We start from the raw sequence: 18,301 nt of genomic DNA, 5'->3' as shown, positions 1-18,301 counted from the left end.
TTAAGTTTTTATTCTGGTGTTTAGTGTAATCGTTTTGAATCTTTTTCTCTTTTTATTCAAAGATTTACATTTATAAGTAGTATATTCTACAAATGTTGAAAATCTGCATTTTCATTGTCATTTAATTCTAAAGTAAAGATAAAGAAAATTTGAAATTTATGATTGGATCTTTGGTTCATAAAATACTTAGAAGTATATTTTAAATTTTCAAACTTCTGGGAAGGATTCATCATTATTTCTTTCTACAGTTATTGAACTATTACCTGAAACTTTATCCTATACAGTGTTGACATTTTAGAATTTTTAAAACTCGCTTCATGGTCCTGGAAGATAAATTTTATAAATGTATTATGTGGGTTGGCAAAGAATATGCATTTCCTAATTGCTTAATATATGGTTATACACATTCTTCAAGCAAATCTTTTTTTTAATTATTAAAAACTTTATTTTTTATTTTAAAATTCTTTTATTAGTGCATTATAGTGATTCACAATATTTGGGTTCATTCTGACATAATCATGTCTATGGAATTTAATTTGCTCCATTTCATTCCTGGATGTCTCCTCTTTCCCTCCTCTCTTCCCTCCTCCTATTCCCATTGGTCTATTCTTCTGATATTTCTTCTATTTATTTTTAATTGGTAATATACATGAAGGTGAAATTCACTGTGGTGTACTTATATGTGCACAAAGTATAATTCTGTCAAATTTATTCTGTAGTTCCTCCCTTTTTCATCTGTCCTCCCTTCTCGTTCATCTCCTTCTTCTACTCCACTGATCTTCCCTATTTCCTAGTGAGATCTGATGACCCCTTCCCTGCTTTTTTTCTCTCATTTTGTTGTAGCTTCTGAATATCATAGAAAACACCCCTGATGGATATGTGAGTCTGGTTTATTTCACTTAACATGATGTTCTCCGGTTTCAACCATTTACCAGGAAAGGCCATAATTTTATTTTTCTTTATTGTTGAGTAAGACTCCATTGTGTCTGTGTACATTTTCTTTATCCAATTGTCTTTTGATGAGCACCTGGGCTAGTTCCATAACTTGGATACTGTGAATACTGCTATAAACTTTCTTATATCTGTATTGTTATATTATGTTGATTTTAGTTCTTTTGGATAAACATCAAGGAGTGGTCATGTAGTGGTTCTATTTCTATCCTTTGGGAATGCTTCATTCTGCTTTCTGAAGTGGTTTGTACTAATTTGCTGTCCTACTAACAATGTATGAATGTACCTTTCCCCCACATCCTTTCCAGCATTTATTATTATTTGCATTATTGAATAAGATTACCATTCTATCTCCCTCTCTTACTCTCTTCCCCCTCTTCTCTTCTGTCCTCTCTCCCCTCTCCTCTCTCTCCCCTCTCTCTCCTCTCTCTCCTCTCTCTCCCCTCTCTCTCTCTCTCTCTCTCTCTCTCTCTCTCTCTCTCTCTCTCTCTCTCTCTCCTTCTCTTCTGTGACTAGCTGCTACGGTCCTGCTAATAAAATCTCAGACAGGTTAAAAAAAAAAAAGAATAAAATTACCATTCTAAATTGGATGAGATTGAATCTCTGTGTGGTTTTGATATGCAGCTCTATGATTTTTCTGGAATGTTGAACATCCATTCGTACATTTGTTGGCAATTTGCATTTCTTCTTTTGAGAAATGTCTTTTTAGTTCTTTTGCTCATTTATTGATTGGGTTATATATTTCTGGGGTAAGCTTTTTAGAGTTCTTTATATATTCTTGATAATAATACCATGTCAGAGGTGCAACTGGCAAAGATTTTCTCCCATTCTGTAGGCTCTCTCTTCACATTCTTAATCATTTTTGTTGTTGTTGTTGTGTATATGCTTTTTATTTTGATGCCATCCTACATATTTATTCTTGGTTTTTTTCTTGAGCTTTAGGTTGTCTTGTTACAGAAGTTGGTGCCTGCACTGATAAGATGAAGTGCTGACCTTACTTTTCTTCTAGCAGTTGCATCTTTAGACCAATCTTATTCATTGTCACCATATATGTACTCTTCTTTCAAATATTTATTCTGAGAAAAGTTAAAATTTTCACAATTTTTCTATATCGCTTATAATCAATACTTTTTAATATTTTAAATATATAGATACATACTATATAAATGTGCATAGATGTTCTCTTATTTTAAAAACCTGTTAGCTCTATTCATCCAAATAATGACCTTTTTCTTCTAATCTTTTATATCAATCTTAATAAAGCTATATAACCTTTTCTTGACCTTATACATTAGGCATTACATAATCAACATGTAGCTCTATTTTTGTGTCTTATTCTTTATCTGAATCTCTCTTTTTAAATTTAATACAATTTTTAATTTCATTTTTTAATTTTTTAAAAGTCATTTTGTGATTTTTTAACTGTAATTTTACTTTGCTTTGTTTTGCCTTGTCTTATATCAGATTAATCATATATAATAATTATTTTCTCTTAAGAGTTTGGAGGCTACATTTTATTTTCATTTTTTATTGGATAATCTTAATTTTTACAGACTCAGCAAGTCTGAAATTCATCAATATTTATACCCTTATCCTGAAAATAATATGAACTAACATTTTATCTGTAATCAGACCTCTCCTAGTCTTCATGCTTTGTTGCATTATGTTTTATTTCTACTTTGTTTCATGACCCTTCCAAGTTGGACATTACCATTATCTATTTCAAAATCCATGTGTCTTTAAATCCACCTACTTTGTAAATTCTTTGCATTCTGTTCTGTACTTCTGGATTCACTTTTACTCTTGATTTATTCATTATGACTTTATATGTCAAAAGTTTACTAGTAGCAAATTCTTTGAGTTGTTATCATTGCTCTTAGCAATTTAAAGATTCAGGGTATTTAGTATAAACCTTTTATCCTTTTTTTGCAAGTCTAATGTCTTATGATTTTTTCTTTTTTATTGGTTCTTTTCAGTTATACATGACTATAGGATTCATTTTGACATAATTATAAAAGTATGCGATATAATTTGTTCTAATTTAGTCCCCAGTGCTTCCCCATTCCTCCGCTTCTCTCTCCCCCAATTTCTTCCCTCTACTGATTTTTCTGCTCTCAACAGACTCATCATTGGAGTATAAAAATGGAATTTATTAATAAGTGTTGATCTTGTAACCTGTTACTTGGCTGAATTCATTTATGAGCTCTAGAAGTCTTCTGGTGGAGGTTTTTTTCTTTTTTCTTTTTTGGTGTTCTAAGTATAGGATCATGTCTTCAGCAAACAGACACAATTTGAGCTCCTCTTTTCCTATTTGTATCCCTTTAATTTTCTTCTCTTGCCTGATTGCTCTGGCTACAGTTTCAAGTGCCGTGTTAAACAGGAGTGGTGGAAATGGTAGAAATAGGCATTCTTGACTTGTTCTGTTTTTAAAGAAAATGCTTTCTGTTTTTTTTTTCATTCATAATAATGTTGGCCTTGGGTTTGTCATATATAGCCCTTACTAGTTCTTTCTACCCCTAGTTTTTCTACTGTTTTAAACATGAATGAGTACTGTACTTTGTCAAATGCTTTTTTTTATTATTGAAATAATTATGTGATTCTTGTCTTTAAGTCTCCTTTGTGTAAATTACATTTATTGATTTCTGTATATTGAACAAACCTTGCCTTCCCAGGTTAAAATCCACTTGATCATTGTGCACTGTCTTTTTTACTGTGTTTTATACATGGTTTGCCAATATTTTATTAAGAATTTTTATATCTATGTTAGTCAAGGATATTGGTCCAAAGTTTTCTTTCCTTTGTCTGGTTTTGGTATCAATGTGACACTGCTTTTGTAGAAAGAGTTTGCAGTATTCTCTCCTTTTCTATTTCATGGAATAATTTGAGAAGGATTGGTATTAGTTCTTATTAGTTCTTCTTTAAAGGTCTAGTAAAACTCAGCTGAGAATCCATCTGGCCCTGGGCTTTTCTTTTTTGGAAGGCATTCAATGGCTGCTTCAATTTCATGTCTTGATATAGATCTGTCTAAGTTTTCTATATTTTGTGGTTCAGTTTTGGTAGATCATATGTATGTCTCTAGGAATTGTCAGTATCTTCAAGATTTCCTAGCTTATTGGAGTATAAGTTTTCAAAATAGTTTCTGATGATCCTCTGAATTTCAGTAGTATCTGCCAGTGATATTTTCTTTTTCATTTCAGATTTTGGTAAGCCAAGTTTCTCTCCCTTTCTTTTGGTTAGTTTGGCTAAGAGTTAAACCAGTTTTGTTAATCTTTTTTTTTTTTTTAAAAAAACTCTGTTTTGTTGATATTCTGCATTTTTAAAAAATCAATTACATTGATTTGGGCTCTGACTTCTATTATTTCCTTTCTTTTACTGATTTTAGTGTTGGTTTGTTCTTTTTTCTACAGCTTTGAGGTGTAATATTAGATTTTTTTTTTTAGTGTATAAGCTCAGTGCTGTGAATTTTCCTCTTACAACTGCCTTAATGCTGTCACAGAGACTTTGATATGTTGAATTACTATTCTCATGTACTTGTAAGAATATTTTTATTTCTCCCCAGATTTCTTCTGTTGTCCATGTTTTCATTCAAAAGTGTATTATCTAATCTTCAGGTGTTTTACTGGTTTCTGTTTTTGTCTTACAATCGATTTCTAATTCCATTCTATAATGATCTTATAGAATGTGTTTTAATCATTCATATATATATATATATACATATATATATATATTTTTTTTTTCTTTTTGCTTTTCTGACCAAAAGACCTGAAAATCACAATCAGAGGAGGAAAAGTTCATTTGGGAAATCAATTTCAGAGGACTCAGTTCATATAGAGCTGATTCCATGCCTCAAGGCAGAAGAGTGTGGTGGAGTGCATCAGCTCAAGGCATTACACCAGGAAGCCGAGAGAGATTCCACTCAGTAGATACAATAAATATACACCCAAGGCATGCCCCCACAATGCCCTCCTCCTCCATCCACACCCTATCTTCCTTCAGTTACCACTGAGTTAATCCCCATGAAAAGATTAATTCACCTATTGGGTCAAGACTCTCATAATCCAATCATTTCACCTCTGAATTATTCTTGCTGTCTCACATATGAGCTTTTGGGAGAATCTAATATCTAACCATAACATTCTACCTTTGACCCCCAAAAGCTCATGTTGATCTCACAATGTAAAATGCATTTAGTCCATTTCCAAGAATCCTCATAATCTTGACAGTTCAAACATTGCCCCAAATTTCGAGTCCAAAGTCTCCTCTGAGACTCAAGGCAAACTTGCATTGTGAGCTCCTGTACAAATTAAAAAAAAATTTACTAGTAACCAATATAGAAAGGTACAACTTAAACATTTTTATTCACAAAAGTATGAGCATAGAAAGAAGGGATGGGACAAAAGTAAGATCAAAATCCAGCTGGGCAAACAAGTCCTGTAGTTTTGTGTCCAGCATCTGGACATGGTAATGTTCATCACATGGCATGGTGATATTCTCTCCAAAGGGCTTGTGTAGCTCCACCCCTGTGGGCTTTGCCAGTTGCTTCTCATATGGACTCTCTGGTGGCTTGTCTCTGCTCAATTCTTGCAGCTTTCTCCAGCAAATGTTCCATGGTACTTAATCTTGGCATTTCTTAATCTTGGAGGTGTCCACTGCAGCTTCAGATTCCTCCTCATCTCCACCCATCATCCTATCAGGGGCTACCTCCAGGGACCCTGAGCCTGTTGCACATTGATTGGCCTCCCAAGTTTTTCTTTGAAATGTTGGTGGAAGGATCCAAGACCCACTACTTCTAGTATCCTGCAGTCCTGCAGAATCAGGACCACGTGGTTGAAGCCAAAGTCTACCACCATCTCTATCAGTTGTAAATGATCCAGGGACCATGTGGCTACAGCACCCTCTGAGTGCTGGGTGGCTGAGCATGGTGAAACAACTTTCAACCTCTCTCTGTGCAAGCAGGGTGCCCCACAGGTCTCTTCTCAAAGAAATTTTATGTTTAATCCCTTGAGCCTGAGATGAGTGTGGTCTTGAATTCCTGAGATGCTCTCAGTTCTCTTTCTTATCACATCTGCCCAAAGTCTTTAGCATTTCTTTAGGTGTGGTAATGTCTTTAACAAGACAACTTCTTTAGCCCAGTTTTACTCCCATCTTCCAAGTCCAAAGTTTTTCAAATATTTCTACTCTACTTTCTGCTCCCAAATATCACAATAAAATTGGCTCAAAACTACAAACAAGATTCATGCTACCACCTGAATGCTATGCTGACTAGAAATTTCTTCTGCTAGATTAAGAAGCCCATCATTTTTAAAGTCAGCCTCACAGAAAATCTCAAGACATGGGCAAAATGTAGACAACTTTGTAGCTAGAGTGTAACATGAATGGACTCTGGTCCAATTTCCAATAATGTCCTCCTCCTCTAAAACCTTTTGACCCTTTACTCTCCACAGTCAGATTCTCCCACCAGAATTGCCTATTAAGCTATACTTAGAAGGATCCAAAACTTTTCCGGCTTCCACTGCTAAACTTTCCAAAATTTGGTTAGGAGACTCTGGGTTTATTTTCTACTCTGGTCGCCTCTCTTTCAGTCTCTCTAGATCTCAGACTTTGAGTCTACCAGCATTTATTTTGTCACCCACCTCTCAATTCTGCTTTTCCTTCAACCTCCTTTCTATGTTGAGAGGAGATTGGAATTCCCTTTCTATCTCACTTCTAATTCTTCTGAATGAATTTAAGAATTGTTTTCCCCTAATTCTGTGAAGAATGTCATTGGTATTTTGATGGGGATTGTGTTGAAACTGCATGCTGCTTTTGGTCATATGGCCATTTTCACAATATTAGTTCTGCCTATCCAAGAGCATGGGGTGTCTTTCCATCTTCTATAGTCTACTTCAATTTCTTTCTTCAGTTTTCTATAATTCTCATTGTAGAGCTCTTTTCCACCTTGGTTAGGTTAATTCCCAAGTAGATTTTTGTTTGTTTTTTTGAGGTTATTGTGAATGGGATGTTTTTTCTGGTTTCTTCCTTGGTTTAATCACTGTTGGAGTATAGGAAAGCTGTTGACTTATGGGTGTTGATCTAATATCCTGCTACTTTGTTAAACTAATTTAAAGCTCTGAAAGTCTTCTGGTGGAGTTTTTTGGATCTTTTAGATAAAGGATCCTATTATCTGCAGAGATAGTTTGATTTCTTCTTTTCATTTTTGAATCCCTTTGATTTCCTTGCTCTGGCTGATGTTTCAAGGACTATACAGAATAGGAGTGGTGAGAGTGAACAACTAACTTTTTCCTGAATTTAGTGGAAATGCTTTTAAGTTTTCTCTATTTATTATGATCTTGGCTTTGTATTTGTCATAAATAAATGGTCTTTATAATGTTGAGATAAGGTCCTTTGATCCCTAGCTTCTCTAATATTTTTAATATGAGTGGGTGCTGGATTTTATCAAAGGTCTTTTCTATATCTATCAAGATGATCATGTAAGGTTTTGTTTTCCTTAACTCTGTTAAAATGATGTGTCAAATGAATTGATTTGTTCATGTTGAATCCACTTTGCATCCCTGGAATAAAACCAATTTGATCATGTTATATTATCTCTTTGATGTTTTTAAGCACAGTTTGCTTTTTTTTAGGATTTTTATATCTATGTTCATCAGGGATATTGATCAGTTCTTTATAAGCAATCTTCTTTCTAAATCTGATTGTTCTTAAGATCTATTCTTTATCTTTAACATCTGAGATCTTAGCTCTATTTTGTAAATTTGGTAACTAAAATATGTGTTGATTTATCCTACTGGTGATCTTTTGTCCTTGAGAGTTTCTATTATTTATTACACCTGCAAAATTCTTCATCATTGTGTTTTCAATATTTCTCCCCTTCTCTGTATTGTCCTAGAACTTCAATCTATATGTTAAATCCATTCACCCATGACATTAATCTGATTTCCCACCTTCTATATTTTTCGTATGTTGTAGTTGTTTAATTTCTTCAGAGACATTATCCAATTCACTAACTGGCTTTTCAACTGCAACAAATATTTTTATTACAAATCTTTTCCAATTTACATTTTAATTGCCATATTTCTCATTTTTCAAAGTGTTCTTTTTTCATGTTCTGATGATCCTATTCTTTTTTCATGGTGTCTTGTTCTTCTATTAAACTTTCTATTCCTTTAAAAGTTATTCATAATGGGAAATATTTCATAGTTTTCATCAGATTGCTTAAACACATGATATTCTTGGTCTTTAATCTCATTTGGTATGTATATGCTTGACATTGATTCTTATTTAAGATAGTTTTTGTTTTTCTGGTTTATTTTTGCCTTTGTGTATAAGACTTCCTCCTACACTGAGTTGTGAGTGTGTTCATCTAGAAGTTTGTATTTATATTTACTTCTATTAAACTCCTCAAGGCTCAAGGTACTGCTAACCTTTTTTTTTTCTTTTCTTCTCTCTTCCTTTCTTTTTTTTTTAAAAATAATTCTTTTAAGTTTAAGGGTTTCTAGATCATTTGAAGGAAAATGACTCAAGATACATTTTTAGGTATCATCTACTTAACACTCTACAAATCTTCCATGTAGATACTGTTACATAATTTCCATATTAGAGATGGGGAGAAATTGAAGATTAGAAATATTAAGCAAACATGTCTGAAGCTGCATATTTACTAAGCAAAGTTTTGAATTTTCAAACCTATGTTACAAACCTATACTCTTATTCACTGCACAATGCTTTGTTGCTGGTCAGGCAAAAAGTTCAGCACCTCAAATATCTTTTCGTATATATGAATCACTTTTGTATATTTACTGGATTATACATAAACATTTAACAAATATGTCCAGGAAGGAAATTATGTACATTAAAATTTCTACATACTGGTTTGGCTAACATCTAAAAGTGATGCTTATTCTCAACAAATTATTGAATTTGATATTTGTTTTTGCATTACAGCTATTTCATTCTTTCTCTGTAGATACATTTTAAGGTCTTGGTATTGCAAATGAAAATGGGTGTACAGACTCTGAAACCACTCACTGTTAATAGTCACAGACCATTACACTCTGTATTTCACTCAATTCTTTATCACTTCTTTGCCAAATATATAACTCCAGTGCTGTTTTATGTCTTTTCCCACAAGAGTAGCTATGATATTTCTCATTCTAAATCAGTTTTTTTAGTTCTTATTTCAAGTTTTATCTAGAATTATGCTTCTACATATGAAATACTTATTAATTTGAGTTTCTTCTCCTATTTACAGTTATTTTCAAAGGTGCTTTAAAATAATTTGTATTAAATTTCAATATAAAATAAAATTGTTCTGTTTTCAATGACTGTGTGAAATATAATCATTTTTGTCTCTGGACTTGATCCAATATTTCTTCCAGTTTTGATACAGATGATCTAAAAGCAACCCAGCTATATTAATGACAATATCATCAAGCATTGCTTCATTAAGATTGAATAAGTGTTTGCAGAGTAATATAGAACTTTTGTTGACATTTTATTACCATATATGTAAAAAAATCTGGCATTAATAGACATTTCAGTGTGTATCTAAATAGTTTACTGTGAGCAAAGCAAAACATTTAAGAAGAATTTTAATTAGGCTTTGGAAAGTGTGGTGCCCAGGAGAATGATTAAAAACTGGAATACAGCATACATATCAGAGCTATTCAAATGCCCTTGTATAACTTAGTTATTTATTGCTTTGATAATTGGACACTTGCTAAGAGTGTAGAGATAGGGTAGGTGATTTTAGTTTGAAAATATAAGACATAAACTCTCTGACATTTACATACATATCATTTACTTATGAAAATTCATTTAGAATGGAGCTGGAAATATAAGGATTATCCTCTGAAATTTAAGAGACATAATTTTTAAAACTTTTTATGACAAAACTAGGTCAAAGAATGTGATTTTTTTTTCTAAGTAAGGGAAGTGCAGAAACTGCCTTCAGACACAGGTTCCTTCTTTTTAAATCTTTCCCTCACATATTAATTTTTGAATGAGATATGATGACCACTAAAACTAACTCGTTTTAGTTGCAAATAATGGCAGAATGTATAATGATCTATTAAAATATTTTCTGAAACTTGGTAATGAACTGATACATTTCTAGGTATTATTTACATTGTTAAGCTCTAACAGTTCTTCAACATTTGAATAACTAAATAATGATAAGGTTTGCCATATGTTTCCATTTAATGAAGCCTTGTATTGATACTTAAATGCTTCATTAAGTCACAAGCTGCCAAAATAAGTAGTTTTTCTCTTGTCATAAATGTGACATGGTTTAACTAAAAAAGTCTTGTCATTTTAAAAATTAAGAATGCTTTTATTCTGCATATGTTATAAGCAACATCTCTCAATATTTCAGGTTTAGATACAAAACAGTTTTAGGAAGCTGACATTGTAGTTTGGGAATTTTGTGCACAATTTTCTTGTCAGTAGAAGGTTGTATGAGTTGTTATAACTATCATTTCATCGTACACTAGACAAAGTTTACATGCAATTTTCAAAAGCTTCTTGAAGTGACACCTGTTTCATTAATAATAATAATAATAATAAACTAAAATGTCCTAGTCTGAGCTGTAAACACTAAATAAAAAACTGTAATTTCAGCAAAATCATATTTTTCAAGGCATTAAGTTACTTTAAAAAATGACAAATTCAGAAAAATGACAAATTCAGATATTCTGAAAGAATGTGAGGCTTGGAACACTAATATCAAAATTTGCCTTTCTACTTTTGCAGTGAATATTTAAGACAATCAGTTTGGAACATGGTTTATACTATCTAATAGGTGTTTATTTGGAATACAGAGGAATCTTTGAGATCTTCATATATTGTTTTTAGATCAGGTTGGAAAGTTTAGACATAAATAAAGATAATTTCAAGATTGGTTAATAATAAGTGGCTACTTTCAAGAAAATTGATTATATATATCAGTTGACAAAACAGGCTCACAGAAGAAACAAGTCACCATTATGTATTTATACTAAATTTATCATACATATACTTGAGTATTTAACAAACATTACTTGAAATTTTTAAAAATATAGATTTGGAAAATTATCAAGGATTCTAAAGTTTAATAATTTCATTCTCAATTGTAATTCATTTTAATTTAGGTACCCAAGGAAGATATTATTTTTTAAAAGTTTTGAACTATAGATTTGTATTTAACCTACATAATTATATTGACCTTATTTCTTTTGTTCATATATTCATTATTACAAATTAATCATCTTAATCATAGTAATATGGAAAGAAAATGCAGTGTTCACTTACATAAAATTAGAAATAAATATACACAAAGAATAACAAGTCAGATTCTTCTGGTATATTCATTAACATAATATGGATATGAGAGACTCTGTAGCCAAATACTCTGTCTAAACATACCCTACTCCAGCAGAAGGGCAGACAACCACAATATTTTAGATTTTCAATTTGAATTTGGGTCAAATGCCCCCAAGTTTTAGCCTCCACTATTGAAGTTCCCAATTAAGAAATACTGGAAATTAATAATCATCATAATACTATCTAATACTCTTTTCAATACAAATATAATAAGGATAGTTGTCATTTTGCCCAACTTTTGTCTCCTCTTTGTTTCCTTTCTTTACATAATATAATGTCTAAAGTATTTATGAACAGTAAAAATAAGTAGAAAAACTTGGAGAAAAGCAACATTCTTTTGAGTAAATACTAATATGATTCACAGGAGGCATCACAATAGCCTTCTTAGGAAATGATTCCAGGATAGTACAAGTACTGAAAAATGGGATGGTGTATTTCATTCAGTCTGAGGGCAACATTTGGGGAAATTCGAAGTTTTATTAGAAAAATCAATTAAAACTGTGATCCTGAGTCTGCTGGTTTCTTGGATTCATCCAGGTGCTATTTAAAACTGTAGCCTCAGCCTTGATGATTCAAGTCCAGTAGGTAGAAGTTGAGTCCTAGAAAATGTAAAATTCAAGACTTTGTTCAAGTGATTCTAATTTGAACCATTAGAGTAAGGCTACAGTTATTCAAAGTGTGATCCATAGAAGAGTATGGAGGGCCTCACCAGGGAGGTCTTTGGAAATGCAAACTCTAAAGGCAAATGTGCCTATAATCCAAGCCACTTCAGAAGCATGGAGAGTTCAAGGACAAACTGGACAATGTAGACTCTGTCAAAAAAAAAAAAAAAAGGCAAAATCTGATTCTGAGGCCTCACCAGAGAATTACCCAATCAGATGCCAGATGGTAATTGTTTTAGTCAGTTTCTTTGCTGCTGTGAGTAAAAGCCTGGACAAGAACAATTGTAGAGGAGGAAAAGTTTATAGTAGTTTCCACTTCTTGAAGCTCAAGGTGAGACAGAACAACTTGGCAGTAGAGTGTGGTAAAGGGAAGTGGCTCACGTCATGATCAGAGAACAGTAAGAGACTCCACCCACCAAATATAAAATATGTAGCCCTAAGGCACCCACATGACCCACCTCCTGCAGCCATACCCTACCTGATTTCAATTCCCACTCAGTTAATCCCATCAGGGGATTAATTTACTGCTTGGGTTAAAGCTCTCAAAACCCAATCATTTCTCCTCTAAACCTTCTTGCATTGTCTCCCACATGAGTTTTTAGGGGACACCTTATTTTCAATCCTTAATAATTATGAGGTTACCAGGTGATTTGCATACACATGAAGTGTCAAATGATCTAGACTAAGAGGTTTGGAGCTAGACAAACCATTACTAGGTTTATGAATAATACATGTACTTGTTAGATTCTGAGGTGACCAGAGTCTGACTAAGCTTGACTCAAAGTCTTGTATAGGCTCAAGCCTTGAAATTGAGTTCGACTCCAGAATGCCTATAATGTTAGTTTGCTATGAGAAATGGCAACTCTCACAAAGACCAAACTAATCAAATCAACATAATTATCATCTCTTCAAGTGGGACAACTATCTGGAAAGTCAAATTAAAATCAGAGGAATTTAGAGGATCTCACCCAATGTCACCAGTGAGGGTGGCTGGAGGAATGTTTTTCATGTACCCACTGGGTAGGATTAACTCTTCCTTTGAAGATTCATTCTCCTCTGGACATATTGTATAATAGCAGAGTTCTTTACCCAAGCCCCCTTGTCTATGTAAACTTCCATTTATCTTCTGTGGATAGCTTCATTTCTTTCTCTCCAGTTGTACAGTTTAGTACTCTTATGTGAACTATAATCTCAATACCAATAGCTTGTCTGCTACATATGATTACAAATAACCCAATTTGAAAATGGCATTAGATACAGACATTTTTACAATGAAGATATACAAATGTCTAACAACTATATAAAAATGCACAATATCACTAATCATCAGGAAAATTAAAATCAAATCCACACTGAGATATGGCTTCACCATAGTAGGAATGGCTATTAGTGAAAAAGACCAAACATAAAAAGTACTGATAAGGATATAGAGAAAAGAGAACCATTATACACTGTTGGTACAAATGTAAATTAATACAGTCATTATGGAAAACAGTATGGGGATTCCTTAGAAATCAACAGGGTCTATGTCCAATAGAAATGAGATCAGTCTGTCAAAGAGACCTCTGCACTCCCATGTTTACTGAAGTACTATTCACAATAGTCAAGAAATGGAAACAGCCTACATGTCCATCAACTAATGAATAGGTAAAGAAAATGTGGAACATCCACATAATGGAATACTATTCAGTCACAAAAAGAATAAAATCCTGCCATTTGTGATAATAGGAGTGGAGCTGGAGATCATCATGCTAAGTGAATGAAGGAAGGCACAGAAATGCACAGGAAGACAAATGCTGCATGATCTACTCAAATGAGAAATCTGAAAAAGTTGATCTCTTAGAAGCTGGGTGTAGAAATGAGGTAATGAAGGGTTAGTAAGAGTAGTGGGGCAGGAGCAGTGGGAAAGGTTGATCACTGTGTACTGAGCTATACACAGGAGCAAGAAAGTTCTAGTATTCTGTTGCGCAGAGGGTGGTCTGGTAATATTGACATAGAGTGCATTTCTAAAACCTAGAAAACAAGATTACGAATCTTTTCATTATAAAAAAAATAACAAGTGTTTGAGGAGGTGAATGTACTTGACCTGATTTAAACCTTACATAATGAATACATATATCTAAGCATTACATTGCATTCCATTAATATGTGCAAATTAAAAAAATTTTAGTTGTAGATGGACAAAATAGCTTATTTATTTTTATGTGGAATTGAGGATCAAACTCAGTACCTCATGCATGCAAAGCAAGTGCTCTACCACTGAGCCACAACCGCAGCCCGATATGTACAACTTTTTATGTTTTTGTGTATCAGTTAAAGAAAAAGTAAAAATATGCTTTTAATTTGCTTCTCGACTACAAGATATTATTATTTCATTTATTTATTTATTTATTAATATTTTTTGTACCAGGAATTGGACCTGGGGCACTTAAACACTGATTCACATCGCCAGCCCTTTTTATATTTTATTTAGAGTTAGGGTCTCAGTAAGCTGCTTCCAAAGGCCCTAAGTTGCTGAGGCTGGCTTTGAACTTGCAATTCTCGTTAGCCTCCTGAGCTGCTTGGATTATAGGCATGTACCCCCATGCTTGTCAGAAAGATATTATTTCTTTTAGTATTATCACCTCTGAGGATGAGAAAAACAACAAAAAAATAAGTAAGACAGTAAATAAATTGCCCATTGTCCCACAACTAGTAAGCAATGGAGCAGGATTAAAGCTCAGGCTTTCTAAATCTAAGCCCATATACTTTAGTGTGCAGCATGACCCTGCGTTGCCAAGTTTAGAACTTGGATCACCTGATTAAAAGAAACACTTATATTGTCTTATATTCTTTTTCCACTTCTTCTGGAGCTGGTCCTATTTCACACCGATACTGGTTTTAATAGTTTAAATTATATCTTCATCATTCCAAAATTTGGGGCGAATTCTTCAGCATAATTCTCAAGTACTAACAATTATTATCTTTTCCAAGATTATTAAATGCTTACAAAATATTTATTTAATAATGCTTTAGAATGGATCAAGACATAGTTAAAGAATCTCAGTAATTGGGCAAAATAAAAAGAGTGCGATTAAGTTACTTCAGGTTTATTTTTATTAATATCTCCTTTGTGCTGTTGAGTTTAGCAATAAGGAATTTTAAAGAAGAGATCAGAGATGGATAATTAACTATTCTCTATTTTCTTGATTCTGAGGTTTAAAAAATATGTTCTTAGCAACACAAATATTAATTAGATGCTAATTAATAATTTCACCCATGAAACATTTACAAAACAAATATGCAAATCTTCATAAACCAACTTGCACTCTAGTGATGATTAGGCTATCATTATATTCAGGAGCAATTCTGATGAATGCATAAGATTTTAAGAGTATGACCTAATGCTAATACAGGGGAAACTTAAAACTTTTTATTTTGTTTCTTTCTACCTCATAAGGAGAAAAATACATTTGTAATATTCTTATTTAAGTTACCTTTATACTTAAATACTTTATTTAATCTTTGAGATTATAGTTATAATTTGATCAAGATCAATGGATTTTAACATTTTTGGTTCATGAACTCTTGAAAATATAATGAAAGTTGCAAGTCATTCAACAGTAAGAAATGCCTTATTTGTGTAAACAGATTCCATGCAATATAAATTGTGTAAAGTTTCTTTGAAATTCATAATTGACTGTGATAAAAGTGAAAATTAGAGGATCAGACATCTCCCCCTAGATGATGTCTAGGTATAAGATCTTCAACAATTTATCTCTTAGGGTATATCTTTATGATTGTTAATCCATATAATTAGAGAGTTGGTTTTTAAGGTACTAATCAGCTCTGAGAAAATGGATACTAAATTTAACTCTAAAAAATATTTTTAAAAGTGAAGATATAATGATTACATTTTTTAAAAATAAATGCAGCCATTTATATTCCAGAAAAATATTGTCATGCAGTGTTCATGGGAAATCATCTGATTACTCAAGAGGTGAGGCAACGTCACTCAACAGAGAAACATTGTTCAAAATATTTTGAGAATTATCTTTGTAGTTGCCAACCACAGAATCTTTTTGTAATCTGGTATCAAATCACTTTGCAGAGACATTGATGAGCAACTGTAGAGTATCTTTGAATCATCATTGAAAATCGGGAAGCACTTGAAAACGGGTGTTGGCAATATTACCAATACTTTTTCAATAACAAAGATGGTATTATAGAACACAGACTAAATTTCATATCCATAACAGGTAAAATCTAGATTGTATTATTAAGCAGAAAATTTCTAAAAAACTGTGTTCTAGGAGTCAGAGGAAGTTAATTTAGAACAAATTGAGTCAAAATGTTTCATTTTCTTTCTCGATATCAACCCTAGATTAATTGATAAAATTTGCATTTCAGCAAAGTGTTGGGCAACCTTGATGAAAGGATGGGGAAATTTAAATGAAAGGATAATGAAGTTGGTAGATTGATAACCAGAAATTAGTATCTCCTATAGGACATTGTTGGGCTCTACATTTGGATCTTCTTTAGTAATGATGTATACTGATGAATTAGATGATAATATAGATAACAATTAATTCAATAGAAAAGTAAATTTCTGCATTCTGTTGTATTCTGCTGCCTTTCCTATCCTCTACAACAGACACTAGTATGGCAATATGTAAATCAATGGAAGTGTAACTGGTGTGATTCTGCAATCTGCATATGGGGTAAAAATGGGAGTTCATAACCTACTTGAATCAAAGTGTGAAATATGATATATCAAGAACTATGTAATGTTTTGAACAACCAACAATAAAAAAAAAAGAAAAGTAAATTTCACAAAAACTAGAAATAGTACCTCTATACACTTCAACAGAAGGAAAATTTGACTGATTTTATTACAATATATATTTGTTTAATATTTATTTTTTAGGTGTAGATGGGCACAACACAATGCCTTTATTTTTATGTGGTACTGAGGATTGAACCCAGGTCCTGCTCATGCTAGGTGAGTGCTCTACTGCTGAGCCACAATCCCAGCCCATAATATATGTTTTTTAAGAATAAATGCACCACTTTTACTTAAATGCAGATATTCAATATTACACACACACACATAAACACACACACAAATTATAAAACTCCATCAAATATGTATTAGCAGAAACTCTGTAACCACTGTTGTGCCCCACACTGAGTGTTATCTAGGTACTTCAGCATGAGGTGTACCACTTCGTGTAAAGTATCTTCCCTCAGTGGGCCCAAAATCCTATGTTAGCAGTCAAGGGAAAACAGTAAGAATGTACAAAAAGTTAAAGCGATAATAATAGCATACACATAGCACTAGGGAATAGAGAAACTTCTTCACAAAGGCTATGTTATTTGAGCTCCATTCAGTAGAAATTTGCCAAAAGGATAGAAGACTATATGGAGGAATCTGGCAGGAAAGGTATTCTAAGCAGAGTAGACACTACCTACAAGATGTGGAAATATACTATATTTAGGGGAAATGCGAGAAATTCCAAATAAATTCAATGGAGTGAGAAAGTTTAAGCTGGAAAGGGCAGATAATAACCAAGTATTGGAAAGATCTTTATATGTCCAATTAAAAACTACAGACTTACTAAGCAGTGAAAGAAGTAGAAGAGAACTAAATTTTAATTAATTCCCATTCTGTGGCAGACATTCAACCAGATGTTTTTACTCATTTAACCCAATCCACTGTAACGCTTTAATAGAGAAATAGTTATTAATGGAGCATTATTATTCCTGTTTTAGGGAGAAAAAAATGAAGCTTAAAGAGACTAAGTAACCTGTTAAGAATCTGTTTGAAAAGTTACTATAGAGAATATTGGGAGAAAAGTTACCTTGTATGGGAAGAGGAGAGAAGAGAAAAATAATATATCTTGGATATACTGCTAAAATATTCTCTTTTCTACCATCTAATAGATAAATTACATGGAATTTCTTTCATGTACAGGAGGGTAGTGGCTATTATCTTTTTCTGGTCAAGCTTCTTTCTTGACAAGAAAGATCCTATTTCTCTGGTTGTTGAATAAATCCACCATGAACTGAAAAAAATCAAGATCCCATCCTGATCCCCTAAAATTGGTTCAAGTATTTATATTGGTCCAAGCAGACTCAAAGTTCTTCTTTATTAATTTTCCTGCTAGACCAATAAGAAAGCATGCCTTTTCCCTTCATCACTAAAACAATAATGTTATAATTTCAAATATACCTTTAACCACGTCCCCACCACACACAAAATTTCAAAAAGTGACAGTTACCAGCATAAAGGCCCCCATTGTGGAACCCAGAAGTCCTCAGGTGTTAGCTGGTACCGATCACTGGTCCTTTTG

The sequence above is a fragment of the Ictidomys tridecemlineatus genome, chromosome 5 (assembly GCF_052094955.1).
Source record: "Ictidomys tridecemlineatus isolate mIctTri1 chromosome 5, mIctTri1.hap1, whole genome shotgun sequence".
Classification (NCBI taxonomy): Eukaryota; Metazoa; Chordata; class Mammalia; order Rodentia; family Sciuridae; genus Ictidomys; species Ictidomys tridecemlineatus.
This window is presented reverse-complemented; position numbering follows the sequence as displayed.